This window comes from Pholcus phalangioides, unplaced genomic scaffold (genome assembly GCF_987345545.1).
Source record: "Pholcus phalangioides strain wild (caught in Gottingen) unplaced genomic scaffold, Ppha-v1.0 ptg000007l_1, whole genome shotgun sequence".
Lineage (NCBI taxonomy): Eukaryota > Metazoa > Arthropoda > Arachnida > Araneae > Pholcidae > Pholcus > Pholcus phalangioides.
The window spans coordinates 49598901-49614241 of NW_028301600.1; the positions used below are offsets into that span (position 1 = coordinate 49598901).

At 35.6% G+C, this 15341-nt stretch overlaps 1 protein-coding gene across 9 annotated transcripts in view; it reads left to right on the top strand.

Annotated features, from left to right (window-relative positions):
* LOC149085427 (dnaJ homolog subfamily C member 4-like) overlaps positions 1-15341 on the top strand; it is an 87917-nt gene that overhangs the window by 19551 nt on the left and 53025 nt on the right. For 5 of the 9 annotated variants that reach the window (XM_089233421.1, XM_089233420.1, XM_089233429.1 and 2 more), the window contains exon 3: positions 5032-5202. The exons of 1 other annotated variant lie outside the window; for it this stretch is intronic. The gene's annotated coding sequence lies outside the window, so the exon portion shown is untranslated. The remainder of the gene's footprint in view (positions 1-5031; positions 5203-15341) is intronic. 3 more of the 9 variants (XM_089233423.1, XM_089233424.1, XM_089233426.1) reach the window with 2 other exon arrangements.

Consider the following 15341-nt stretch of genomic DNA (forward strand, 5'->3'; position numbering starts at 1 on the left):
TTAACAGCCCTCCGACAACCAGGTGGGGTGCTCGATATAAAACCTATCAAATTCGGTCCTCAGGGTACAGAACTTTTTTGTGATTTATCCACTGGAATTATCCGTCCCTACGTACCAGAAAAACACCGATATCACGTGTTTACGGTCCTTCATAACCTCGCCCATCCAGGCGTTAAATCAACTGTAGACCTTATTCGTCAACGATTTGTGTGGAGTTCAATACGCAAGGATGTCACACGATGGACCAGGGCGTGCATCGAGTGCCAACGCTCAAAAGTGCATCGCCACACTCGATCTTCCATCGGTGCATACCCTTTGCCCCAATGCAGATTCTCACACATTAACATCGACATTGTTGGTCCTCTTCCTCCTTCTCGGGGTTTCACCTACTGCCTTACCTGTGTGGATCGATACATCAGGTGGGTAGAGGCTTTCCCGATGGAAAACCAAAAAGCCGAAACTGTTGTAGAGACATTCTACTTTGGTTGGATCAGCAGATTAGGAGTTCCGGAATCAGTTACCACCAATCAAGGGAGACAATTCGAAAGTGATTTGTTTCGCGCATTCGTTCGTTTTCTTGGAACTCAGAAAACACGCACGACAGCGTATCATCCGTTCTCCAATGGCATCGTTGAAAGATTCCACCGGCAGCTCAAAGGTGCCATACGCTGCCATGCCACGGAACGTTGGACTGAAGTGTTACCTACCATACTTCTGTCCATCCGAGCCAGCATCAAACCGGACATCAACACTTCTGCTGCCGAGATGGTTTACGGATCACCATTGCGCCTACCTGGTGAATTATTCCGTAGTTCCGACCCTCAGCCAACACAGCCGGAATTTCTACATGCTCTGCGAGATCACATAAACACTTTACGTCCAATCCAAACTTCAAGGCATGGGACTCACAACGTTTTCGTTCATAAAGAACTTGCTGTTTCTTCCCATGTGTTCGTGTGGCTGGACACCGTATGAAAGCCCCTTCAACAACCATATTTGGGGCCATATGAAGTGATTGAACGATCTCCAAAAGTATATACAGTGAACATGAAAGGCAAACTAACGAAAATCTCAATAGACAGATTGAAACCAGCATTTTTGCTTGATTGCACTTTTAATGAGCAATCACCGTTCACTGAACCGAAACAGCCTTATGTAACTCGATCAGGGCGTACGGTTCGTATAAGAATTCCTTGATATTATTCTTATTTGCATATTTTTTCAAATGAATAACATTATTTTTGTTTTTTACAACATTTTTTGAAAATTAGTATTATGTTTTGCAAAATTTTTTTCATTTTTCAATGTTCTTATATGTATATTATATATGTCTATTATCTATTCTAGTAATCGTTTTTGCATATACATACATTTACTAATTTTTGATCATTTGTAATTTTTTTTTTTTTTTTGCTCGACTATTAATTTGTGCATAAGGTATTTTCGTATTGCGTATTTTTTGAATTTTTCGAACAAAATTTTTTTTTGCACATGTCAATGCCATATTAGTTGCCGTAACTGTATTGTCAAATCGTCGTAACTATACTGTCATATCGTCGTAACTATATTATCATATTTTGTACATTGTGAAATATGCCGTCCTTCTGACTCGTGGGGGAGTACTGTGGCGCTACTTGTCTTGTACAATTTTTATATTTTTATTATATTTTTTATGCCAATCACTAGCTAGGCATTATCTAGTGTGTTCTTGTATTGGAGTTCAGTTTGGCTTCAACTGTCGACCGAACATGTCCTAAAAGTCTCTCTCTCTTCTATTAAATAACTAAAAAAAGAAAGGAGTCATGACTGTATGTTTCCGAAATAACAACCAGACACATCCACCAGCACTAGCATCACCATATGTGCAACAGCATTATCATGATGCAAAAACCAATCACCAGTCTCTCAAAAATCAGGTCTTTTCTTCACACACATTTTTGTGCAATCTTCTTAGCAACTAGCTTTTAATAGACATTCATGCACTTGAGTTTTACCCATAGCCAACATTCTCATAAGCTGTTTCTAACATCTTAACAGATTCTGCTGCTTTTTTCCCGGGTAGGAAGCAAAACTTCACAGTCCTGCACTGCTCATGTAAGTCTGTCATGACCAGAAATGAGGAACAGGCTAAACAGCTTCCACGAAAAAAATTCACGTATGCCAAACACAACCTTTCCAAGCAACGGCACTTGGCACATTGACTTAGGAGAATGGTTTTACGTTTACCTAGTTGCTACGGATGCTCCGTGTAAGGCGTAAGTAAGGCGATTCCAGTTACTTTTGGGTACCCCCTTGTATAGCTGTGAGAATTTAATTAGAAATTGATTTAACCCTTTTGCGCACATACTTCTGGCAACAAATTTTGATGAATCGCCGATAAATCTGGTAACCTTGTTTTAACCTAACCACAAGCTAGAAAAAGCAGAAAAGGAAAACAGTATTAATATATAAATAGATAAGAAAGTAGGTATACAGTAGAGTTCTAATTTTTCCCTGATCCTATAAACTACTTATCCATAAACTACTCCCGTCCCCCAGTCCAGAGTGGACCGAGAAGGGGAGAGTAGAGCCTGGAAACTAAAATAATATAGGAAAATAATGGTTCTATTCCAGAAAATGCAGAATGTATTGTCGAGTAACGACCTTTACTCATATTAAAATGCCCTTTATGACACATCTTCTCGAATCTGTGCGCTCCCCGGCAGTGATTTTAACGATCTGTGCTATTTAACTTTCATATTTAACTGAAAAATAACATGGAGAAAGTTGTGAAGGGTTTAAATTGAATAGATAAAACTTATTAAATTTAACTTAAAACTTCAAAACCTCTTAACTAAGAAAACTTTACTTTAAATCATAGTTTCCATTTTGTTGCATTGCTTGAGATTTCTTGTCATTTTAAAATGGGAAAAAATTTGGCACACGAACAAAAAAATAGTTTTTCATAAGAAAAAAGTATGTTTTTTTCAAAATTTTATTGTCAGTTTTGTGCATCTATGGCACATGTATAAAATGTGATTCCAAGTGTTTTTGAAAAAAATTTCGTATTTGCACCAAGTCTCTTTGTTTAACACTTTTTCAAGCTTGGGCTGCCAGATTTTGAGGTTTTGCTGCAAACAATGATTTAAAAAAAAAATTAGATGCCATCTGAAACAAATTAAGATATAACATATCTTAATTTGTAAATTAAGTTAATCATAAATTAGTTAATCATAACATATGACAGAGAATTAAATGAAGAACTAGAAAAAAATAAAAATTCTACTAACAGGGTGCTCTGAAATTTTGTAAAAAAAATTATAAAGTCTCGAAAATAGTTTGTACACATTTTTTGATAATGACCCATATAGTAGAAAGATACATTATATGTGGGGGGGGAATCACTAACAGGAGTATAGAAAGAACGGAAAAAAACAAATAAACCTCTGTTCATATGTTCACAATAAAGCTTCGTGATGATGAGGGAGAGAGGAAAGAAAATACAGAAAGCTAGATTGAATTTATTTCACTGGCATTTGGACAAATATTTTGCCCTTGATCGTAAAGAGGTTGAACATTTTTACATATCCAAAAATGGAACACGTCCAAAAAATATGCATAAAATTATTAAAATATTTTTTATTTTTAGAGTTGTATAGGATAAATCATTGTGTCTCATTTACAATGAAGCTGCAGCAGTCTCCAAAGAATATAATCTATCCTGCCACTTCACTTCTAAGCACAAAAATCCTAATTATGAAAAAATGTCCAAATATGTCCGTCTTTCCAAATTTTTTTTTTTTTTGGCCTGCTTCTAAAGATGTTTGCTCATCACTGGGTTAGCTGATGAACTGGGGTCATGAGAGAATTTTCTAAACATCTCATTAGGAATTTAAATTTCATATTTCACAATATAAATAAAAATATGTAAAACCAATATAATGACTTAACTCTTAACTGAGCTATTTAGCTTATGTGTATCATATCGAAGGAAACTTTAATATGATATTCTATGGACTATAAAAATGTCATTGTAGAAGGATTATTGTTGTATGGAAAGCATAAAAAAAGCATTATCATCATGCATGATCAAATTTATGCTGTTGGTGGCATCTATTCAAAATTTTTAGTAACACCAGCAAATGCACTTGTATATAAGCATTTATTTGCTACATAAAAACATAATTGACTAATTAATTAAATTCAGATGTTTTGCCCCTGTAAAGAACTTTTTTGCACCCCACTTTTATACATTACATAGAAAGAAGCAATATCGACAACATTATTACCAATTTTGATGATTAGGTGATGCAAAATACTGTTCTTAGACATCTTTGAAAGACCAAAAACAGGTGACGAGTTTAAAAATATATCAAAAGCAATTGTGAGCACTGAGCGAGACATAAAAAATATTGTTGTAGTGGGTCTGTTATATCGTTACAAAGCGAAATGCTGTTCAAAAAGAAAACTTGCTACAAAGGGATTTATTGATGTAAATGGAGATATTGTATTGAGAGGAGTTTAATGTTAGACTAAAGGCAATTCCAAGCAAGATTTGGAAAAATATTTTTGTAAAGAGATTTATCATTATATCGAGTATTGTTGCAAATTTTCAGTGTAATGTATTAAAATTCATCATAAAATTTATTAAAAATAGTATGAAGAAAAATCTTATTCAATGAAGTATTAAAAATTGTGCTTTTTTTACTCACTTTCAAAAAAAGAACATGGAAATTAATAAATAAATATTTGTTTTGAAACAAACATAAAATCTATGTACTGAAAATCCAGGGATTGCCCTCTTAATTTCCTAGTCTTAAAAATCGGGATTCTTCTCATATTTATGCACATATGCTAGTTCTGTATTTTCAAAATTATTAGTTTGTTATCTATCACACACACATACATATATATTCCACTCTCAAATGTTAAAAAATAGTACTGAAATATAATTTTGGTTGAAAAGAATTTAGACTGGTGTGGTAAAACAACCTTTTTTTCCACTCTTGTGACCACCTGACTTATATTTCTTTATCTTTATTCCTTCTCTAGGATCAACACCCAATATTGTTATCTAGTAGATGTTGCTCTGGTGCTTTCTTCAGCCTCCAGCAGAATTTTAGGTTGTGTCTGGCTGGTTCCATACAAGCTACCATAATCAAAACAGTATTTTGTATTTCTGGTTTTTTAACAGCATGATGCCACTTGATGAAAAATATTGTGGTAAAGTGAAATGTAGATGACATAGCTAAAATTTGTATTTATGAGAATTAATGTAAAACACAATTATATAATTTATGGTGTCGTCTTTTATCACTGCTCTATGAAACCACATATAATGAGAATTAACAATGAAGCATAAAGATAATTCTTCCTGCTTTGTTATACATGCTGAGAAATTTTCCAGCATAAGTTGAAGAAACACCCCTAAAGTTCATGCACTCATGACCAGAGGTGTATGCAAGAGGGAATATTGAATGGGCCTGTGCCCCATCCCGAAGATGATGAAAAATTAAAAATATTTTTGTTAAAAAAATTAAATATTGAAAGATAATATATGCAGTCTTAATCAATTTCTGTTAATTTAAATGTTTTTGAAGGTTATTTGCTTAAAATCTCTCTGAAAGAAATTCTTCCCCCCCCCCCCCCCCCAGAAATCCCAGTGTTACCTCTGAATGTTAATTCTGCATATGTCCAGTTTGTGACAAGAATAAAAGTGATTTACAACTTAGCCAAGCCAGGGTTGGCAGGTTTTTGATGGTTTAAACCACAGTTTAAACTGTCACGTCAAAAACCTCAAATATTGCTTTTAGATATAAAAATTCCCATTGGAAATGCACACGTTGATTGCATGTAATGTTTAAAGTGGCTATGTTATACAAAGAATAAATATTTAATATGATTCTAAAATAATTTTCTTCACTCTACAGAATTATTTTGGACAAAATATATATGGTTTTTTTTCTTATAAAATTTGAATAAAGCATAACATGAACATTGAAAGGAAAACTGTGGAACGATTTGACATTGTTTGATTCAAGATGATTCTTGACCTTCCAAAATTTCTTCAACTGCTTATATATGTTTGTATTGATATAAACCGTGTGCTGTCCTCTTTTTATAACGGATAAGTGTTTAAAAAAGTTTATTACATCATGTATGTAATGTTGATTTCTGTTATTATTAAATTATCTAGATAACCACTGATACTTAAAATGATACTCTTATTGCGCATAACATTGAAATATATCTAGCGATCAAAATACTAAATTGTAGGACTAAAATGTCATTTAATTTGGCAATGCTAGCTTGTATGTCAAACTTAGATATTCTTACTTTTGCACTATGATACGGTACATTTACTAGCATTTATAATGCAATGGTTTTCCAATTGAAGCTGTATTCAAACATGCAAAACAAATGCTTTGGGTATCAAGTCTTGTCAGCTCTGCTTTGGTTGGAAATACTCTTTAAAACTCTGTGAATTTATACACCCTGATCTAAGAAATTTTTAGGTGAAAATAAATGAGTTTAATTAGTGCATTAACAGATGCTGCATGAGAATTTTTATATGGAATAAAATTTTGGACGAATCTGAAAATTTAAAATATTAAAATAGATATTTTTCCTCAGTAATAATCATTCTGAATATAAAACACTTTAATCTAAATAAAAGTAAGTGTTTTGTTATTTAACATGTCTATCAAGTTAACAAAAACTATTTGACATCATTGACAGTAAGATTTTGATAGTTTTAATCCCCAAAGCAGAATATGCCAAAATCTGCGACGTACGTCGCAGAACAATCGGTGCTACTGCAGAACAATCAGGGAGAATTTTAAGAAAATTGTAGAAAACACTATTATAGGAACTGCAGAAAATTTCCAGTCAGTCAAGGGCTTGTTGCAGAACAATGCAAAACATTCTGCTTTGGGGGTTTTAATACCGAGTTAGTTTCTGGGGTCAAAAACCTAACCCTGATGTCCTATCATACATATTTTGAATAAGCAGCTCTATTCCACTTAGCAAATTGAACACAGGTAATGAGTAGCTTAGATAAATAAACCATAAAATTATATTTTATATGTTCTAGGCTCTTATGTTGAAGAATTCAAAATTGCAAATTATAATTAACATTTTCTTTTAATTATTGTAATAAATTAATGTTTAAAAAATAAAACTTTCTCTGGTTATGCAAAAAAGTAAGTTTTCTTCATGTTGTATACCTATTGTGTTCAAAACATTATCAAAAGGCATTTATTTAGGTTTTTGATGGTTTTCGACAGTTTTTGACAGTTTAAACCAGTTTTTGACATCGAAAACCAACCCTGAGCCAAGCCTTATGGTTGAAGAGTACCGGATAGATAATAAATGTTGGTAATCCCTATGTATTCTTTATCTAGTCTAGAATTATAATTTGCACTAAAACTTGTGTCCAGTCTCAGACTAATCCCTCCGAAAGGATACTGACAATAAATGAGGAGCTTATTTTCAAAAGGGAACATTTACCTTTTTTTCTGAAATGCACTTTGTAACAGTTTGTAACAGTTCATGAATCTTTGGGATAAGCTTAAAAGCTCTGTCAGATTATGCAATCAGGATTATTCAAACAGAAATATTTTTGTTAGAAATTAAAATGTAGCGTTCGATGTTTCTATCATAAAGGAACACATCCTATTTTTTCATACACTTCATTATTTTTCATCTCTTGATAACAGGCCTCTCGATAATGGACACCCATGAGACTGAATATTTTGTCCACTAACAACAAGGAGTGTCTGTTAATGGATAATGAGATACATTGAATCCCATCAATGTAATTCAAAAGTGTGTCCACATCTGTAGAGTTGTCCAATATCTCTTAGACCGAGCTCGATCGATCATGCGGGTTAAATACTTAAGCATTCATGTTTTTAAAAATTTCCTAGTCTTAAAGGATTATGGAAGGTTCCACTGTAAAATGATTGTGTTTCTTATGTTAACACTAGAACCGCGGCACTTTCGGTATACTTAGAACCGCAGACTGGGTCAAATTGACCCAAACTTTGAAAAAACTGTTTCATAGCGAAGATGAATTTATTTTCGGTTTCTGCGTTTTTCCCTACTCTTATTCAATGTTGTTTAATTGTGTATTCATAATGGAAAACTATATTTGTTTATGAATATAAAATGGGCTTCAAAATTAGCTAAAAAATGATCTAATTCAGTAAAAAGATTTAGTATATATTATTTACTCTATTCAGTCCAAAAACATTTTTCAGTAATCCCATAATATGACAAAGATGTAAAATAAGGGTGTCAAATTGAATATGAAAAAGTCTATGATATGATTCTGTCATTTAAGTAGTGATTTCTTACTGGTAATTGGAATTTATGATGAACAGTTTGGAGCAATTTTTTTTTTCATTTTTCTTGCGTTGAAGTTGCACAACCCATGCAAAAATTAACATTTTTTTTTCCACATTTTTATGTTACCTGACATCAGACTCATTTATTTATTTTTGTTTTTATTTATTTTTTGATGGCTAACTAACAGTTACATGATCGAGAGTGCACGAACATTTCCTTTTGAGCAAGGGCAACTCGTATGATGAACGTAGCTCTTCAATACGATTTTAGAGGAATTGCTTTCGAAAAATAGTTCTCGCCTTCTGTACTGCTCTATACAAAATCCAGGAATATTTTTATAGTGAGATCCAGGATGTTGTAGAAAACGTCTATGATGCCACCTTCACTGAATATTTTCTGGCCATTTGATCGCTACAACTACGATCGTTACTTTGTTGAATTGTAGTGTGAAATAGTTTCTGTGTGTGTGGAAGATTTTTGGGGCTAACTACTGTCAATATCGACTGCCAGATGAAGCCTGCTGAGTAATGAAAAACTTATATCATTCTTTCCTTTATAAATGGTCATTGTGGCATTGTTCCATACAACTGTAGTTTCACTATCTTTATTGCACATCAGATAATATTGCTCTTCGATTTTGTCTCACAGTCTCTACTAAGCTCATATTTTTTTACTTTTATCATTTGAGCCAGCTTCAGTGTAGTGAAAAAGGGTGTCAGTTGAGGCATTTCTGCCCTAGTTCTCAAATGGCTTGATCAGTTGCATCACTATATGCTCTGAAAGAGAGATTCGTTGGATGCTGATACTTCCCAAGGTTTGGAAATCGGTGCAAAATGTATTTGGTGCAAGCCAGATCTCTTCATTTATTCTTTTTCTGTGACATCATTTGCCTACAGAAATTTCAATTACATGTTTTTTCTAGAGTTAAGCTTTTACTCTCCCAAAATTATTGAGTCCCGTCGGAATTCCAGGTAGTCAAGTTTACAAAGGAAAAATATTTAGCTCTACTTGCCATTCCTCCATTGAAAAACTGATAATCTGCTCTGACAATGAATTGGCCTTGACCTTGAAAGACCTTTATTCTTCACTATCTTCATTTACAAATAATATTAGAAAGTGTAACTACGACAAGGGACGGGGTGATCGGCTGCTTCTTCGTAATCCGGTTTCTGCGTCGACTTTTGTAGCGCTAGTTTGTTTTTTGCGTTTGTGTTAGAAAAAGGATAATCTTTCCTTTCTGTAATTTTCTTTCCCCTCCTTCCCTTTCTTCATATTGTTCGTCACGGTAATTTTTTCGTTGTTTTTTTTTTTTGGTTATTTATTTAATCCTCGTTTTATCGTCGAGACGGCGGATTTGGTATGTAGTTCCAACTCTCTTATAGCTAACTTGATTGATAACAATATCGACATGGAAATTAATAATGATGCTCCCTCTAATGGTTTTGCGAACCCTAATAGGGCTCTGCCTGTCAACACGTGGTCTTCAAATATTAGTGATGTAGACTTATTAGCCTGTGCGTGTAATGAAATTAAATGCTTCACTGTCAAGCTGTCGGGTGCTCAAGCTATTCCGAGATCTCGACCGAGGGACTTGAAAAAAAGCTTATTAAATTATTTTTCAGACACCTCTCAGATCTTAGACGTCCGTTTCACTCGTGGTAATGAACTCATAATTGCGACCTCTTCACAAAAAGCGGCGACCGAAGCCTTATCGATACCTAGGATCCTAGATATTCCAGTCAAAGCTATTTTGCTTACTGATAACATTACCTCGAAATTCCTCCTGCAGAATATTCCTACCTCTGAAACTCTTGCGGACTTGGCCGAGGAAATTCGCGAAAATAACATCACCCTTTTGAGTCTAAGAAGATTTGGAAGAAATGGTGAAGCGTCCACGTCAGTGCTTGCTACTATTTTGGGAGTGAATTTACCTTCAGTTCTCAAAATATGGTTCACCATACATAGACCGAACCTTTTCATTGACCGGCCATTTCAATGCTCCAGGTGCTTCAAATTGAATCATCGACAAGTCCATTGTCGGGCCTCTGGTCCAGTCTGTCGATCCTGTGGGGGTGCTCATAGCTCCTCAGATTGTTCAAATCCTAGATCATGTGTCAACTGTGCTGGTGATCATGATCCAATGGACAAATCATGTGTGTCATATATCTTTGAATGTAAAGTGCTTGAATTTAAGGCAAATAATCATGTCACTCTTCAAGAGGCCAGGGTTGCGTGTCGTCCTAACCATCCTCAATCATATGCTAGTAAAGCTAGTATGTCCACGATTCCTGTTGACTTGGCATCTTTGAAATTAGAAATTCACAGCTTAATCCAGAGTGAGATCACAAAGATCAAAGAAGCTTTGTTGAATGAAATGTCAATTCAACTACAAGAAACAGTCTCGAACTGTTTGTCTGCTCTTATGCCTGATGTAATCAAGACTGTTATTGACTCTCTCCGTCCCACGGTGGACGACAGGACGTTGCCGAGAAAAAAAAATAAAAATGATCCATCCTATTCCTCGAGTCTTCTGACAGGCGGAGCTCTAGGGGGTTTTTATCCTCCCAAAGGTAATACCTAATTAGTTTTCTTATTCATATGCATGCCACTTTTTTTTATTACCTTTTGTTGTCAGAATTCCAAGCTGGTCCTGCCTTTATTTTTATTTTTCATGTCTTTAAGTCAAAGATTAAATATTTTGCAGTGGAACTGTCGTGGCATTCGTTCCAAATTTAATTTATTTCGTAATATTATTCATCAATTTGACATCATTTGCATCCAGGAAAGTTGGCTCAATTCTAATTACCAATCCTTTTTTATTCCGGGTTTCCATATATACCGTTCTGATAGAACATATTCTTCCGGTGGTGGTTTAATTACAGCTATCAGGTCTGATTTTTCATCTCAACTCATTTGGGCCACTAATGATGTATCTTTTGAAATTCTCTGTGTTAAAATTTTTATAAATAATCATCCATTATGCCTTGCAAATATTTACCGTCCTGATGGCCCTTTTGACATTGATCCTTTGAACCACGTGATATCTTTGATGACTTGCAATTATATTATGTTGGGTGACTTTAATTCTAAAAATGTGAACTTTTGTGGCAATGTAAATTCTTCAGCTGGTATTGCCCTTCACAACTGGTATCTTCAAAATAATATTTGCTTCACCATTCCTACCTGCCCTACTTATTATAGTGCCAATACCAACTCATTTTTAGATTTTTGTTTCAGCTCCCCAAATGTTCATCGGACTCTAACCTGGTCTCCGACTGACAGTCTTCTGAACAGTGACCACCTTCCAATCAAGCTTTCTATTCCGATAAACTGTAATACTTCATCAATGGTTCGTCATTCCCATTGGCCTTCAATTATCTCGGACTTGAAAAATATCCCATCGTCCGATAATTTTGACGACTTATATACTTTTTTACGCTCTTCTATTTCAAAGCACACTTCGCTTAAACCTCGTAAAAAATTCCCTCGTATCAAAATGGATAGGGATGGTCGATCTCTTCTCATTGAAAAAAAACGTAACTTTCGAAAGTTCCGTTCTTCGCCATCTAATTCAAACTGGATCTTGTACAAACAGAGTGCTGCTAAATTTCGTCGTCATCTGCGTACTCTTCGTCTTAAACTTCTGGCTTTTGAAGTTAAGCCCCATTCTCCCCCTTCAGCTGTATATTCTATTTTGAGGCGAAACCGGTATGTGGCTTCGAAATCTTTTGATTCTTCCCGACTAGTTTTTTCCATTGCTCACAGAGACTTCACGGGTCCAGAGGACCAGATTTCAATTCTAAAAAATTTTCATTTTCCAAACATTTCCCTCCCTCCTCCGAATCAATTCACTGGTCCCCAACATTGTTTTCAACAATGTCTAGATGCGGATTTCTCTTTTCAGGAACTTTGCAGAGCCATAAGATCCGGAAAATCTACTGCACCTGGTCCTGATCACATTCCTCTTCACGCTTTTAAATATCTCCCTGCTAAAGGCTTGGAATTTTTGCCTGCCTTCAATAGGATTTGGACTTCTGCCATAATTCCATACTCTTTCAAAGAGGGTAAAATTATTTTTATTCAAAAACCTGGCAAATCCCCATCGCATCCGAGTTCTTTTCGCCCTATCACATTGATCAATTCCATAAACAAAATTTTCGAACGCATTATTCTGTTTCGTCTTAATTGGATTTGCCTACGGTTCAAAATTTTTCCGCACTGTTTCTACGGCTTCCGTCCAAAAACCTCTGCCGAGGCCTGTCTCAGAGATATTGTTTCTTATACCTCAGATGCCTTCTAAGACCTGTTATCTTCTTTTCGCCCTATCACATTGATCAATTCCATAAACAAAATTTTCGAACGCATTATTCTGTTTCGTCTTAATTGGATTTGCCTACGGTTCAAAATTTTTCCGCACTGTTTCTACGGCTTCCGTCAAAAAACCTCTGCCGAGGCCTGTCTCAGAGATATTGTTTCTTATACCTCAGATGCCTTCCGCCAATCTAAGACCTGTTATCTTCTTGCTTTTGATATCAATAAAGCATATGATTCAACCCAACACTCTTTTTTGTTACATAAACTGGCGAGAATGGGTTTGAATGGTCGCTTTTTACTTTGGTTATCTAATTATTTGGGTGGACGGGATCATTTCATTCACTGGCGTGGTTGCTCATCCAATAAGTTTTCACCTTGTTCAGGATTATTACAGGGCTCAACATTGTCTCCTATCTTATTTTCTCTCTTCACTCTTGATATCGTCACCTACTTACCGCCCGACATTAAACTTTTTGTGTATGCAGATGATATTTTCATCATGTATAAATCTAACTGTGAAGCCTATATGGAAGCTCGTATGATGTCTGCAATTAATTGTATCCTTAGGTGGGCGGAGGACAGTGGTCTGTCCATCTCGCTTTCGAAATCTGGTTTTACGATTTTATCTCGGAATCCCACTTCATATGTTCCGAATTTCCAAATCAATGGAAATAGTATCCCGTTTGATCCCTACCTTAAAGTCCTAGGTATTTATTTAGACCGTTCTTTAATCTGGAAAAAACAAATTAATCATCTCAGATCTCGTTGCACTTTCACTCTCAATATTTGTCGTTCTCTTCATCATTTTTCCAGAAATATTCCTTGTTCTATTGTGAAACCTATTTTCATTAACATCATTTCAGCTCTTTTAGGATATGGTTCCATAGTATGGTTAAATGCAGCTAAAACTAACCGTTCGAAATTGGATACTATGTATCATTCTGCAATGAGAGCTACCTTGGGCCTACCACTTTCTACTAGAATACTCAAGATGCGTACCATTTTAGCACTCCCCACTCTGGAGGAAATTCTTCTTCTTAGAAATGGTATTGCATGTATTCAGGCTGCTGCTTCTCCTACTCAAGGCTGTGCTGATAACTTCAATTCAATTTTTTCGCATATTGCTCCCAAACTGAAAATCAGACTTTCCCAATTTTTCAGTTTCCTTAATTTCTCGTTCTCCCAAACTCTCAGACCAATCTACTCTTTCTATCCTTGGATTTCGAACAAAATTTCGGTTGTCACTGATGACCTGGATTTTCAACAACATAGACATAAGAATATAATCAACATCCTCTTTCAAAATTTCTTGAAATCTTTAGACCGTTCAACGATCATCATCGCTACTGATGCGTCTAAAAATTCTAATGTTGTCTGCGGTGCTTTTTGTCCCTCTACGAATAGTATGAGAGCATGGTGGATTCACTCTCACTCCTCTATATTTACAGGAGAAGCTCTAGCTATCACTATGGGCTTGAGATCATTTATCCCCACCAGGGGCCAACCCGTGGTCCTTTTTTCGGATGCTAAATCAGTTCTTCATGCGATTAATGAATTCTCCAGTCACTCTCCCACAGTCATCCACCTCCTTTATTCCCAACTTCTTATGGTTTGTTCTTATACCAGCCATATCTCATTAATTTGGGTCCCTGCACATTCTGGGATAGATTTGAACGAGTCTATTGACAGCTATGTTCGTTCGCTTTCCTCCTCTCCCAGTCCTTACGTCACGCCGGCTCTTTATCCAGAGGACCTACGATCTATGTTACGACTCTCATTTCGTCAATATACATCTGATTCGCTTAATTCCACTATTCCTGACTTTCAAATTTTCTTCAACTGTTGTAATCAGATTTCTCATCTCTTCTCTAATTCAAAATTTGAACGCCTCTTTTACAAGTTAATCTGTGATAGAGCGCCTCTTAATGCTTACTTGTTTTTCATCAAAAAAGTTAACAGCCCTCTCTGTTCACACTGCCAACTTCCGGAAACTGCGACCCATTTTCTTTTCAACTGCTCCCGCTTCATGCGTCATCGCATTCCATCCTTTTTTGCGTCCTCTCCTCCTATTAAATCTTGGCCTACCTTCATGGCGTCCAACCTCCGTATATCGATTTGTCATTTCGAAAAATTAATTTCGTTAAGTAAAAGATTTATTTAACAATTCTTTCTGGTTTTGAGGTCCTTTCCAACCTAAACACACACTCATCCTGGGACTACATCTCATAACTCACAAAAGTGATCTAGCATCGTCCCCTAGATCTGAAGTTTTTCTTTTCCATATCATCCCATTTCCATTCTTTTTGTTTTTGTAGTAATCTACTACTGCTGTTGTTTTGAATTTTCAATTTTCTTTATTTTATTACCTACCTCACATTACTCTCTCCCAGCCAGGGAATGGTCTCTGCAGCCGATAGCCCTGCTTAATTCAACTGTAACTGTAACTACTTCCAAGAAAATTCTACACCCCTTTTTTCCTATAGAATAGTATGTTGGGTCATTTTGACCCAAACCACGGTTCTAGGTATAAGTGCTTAGGGGTCATTCAAGTATTATGTCAGCATCAAGGGGGGAGGGGGTTTTGGATTTGCTGACTTTTGATGGGAAGTGGGGTTTGAAGGTTGCTTACGTCATCAACCACCCCTTTTTGAAGATATGAAATATTCTAAGCTGCTGACGAAATTTTGTTGATGGGGGGG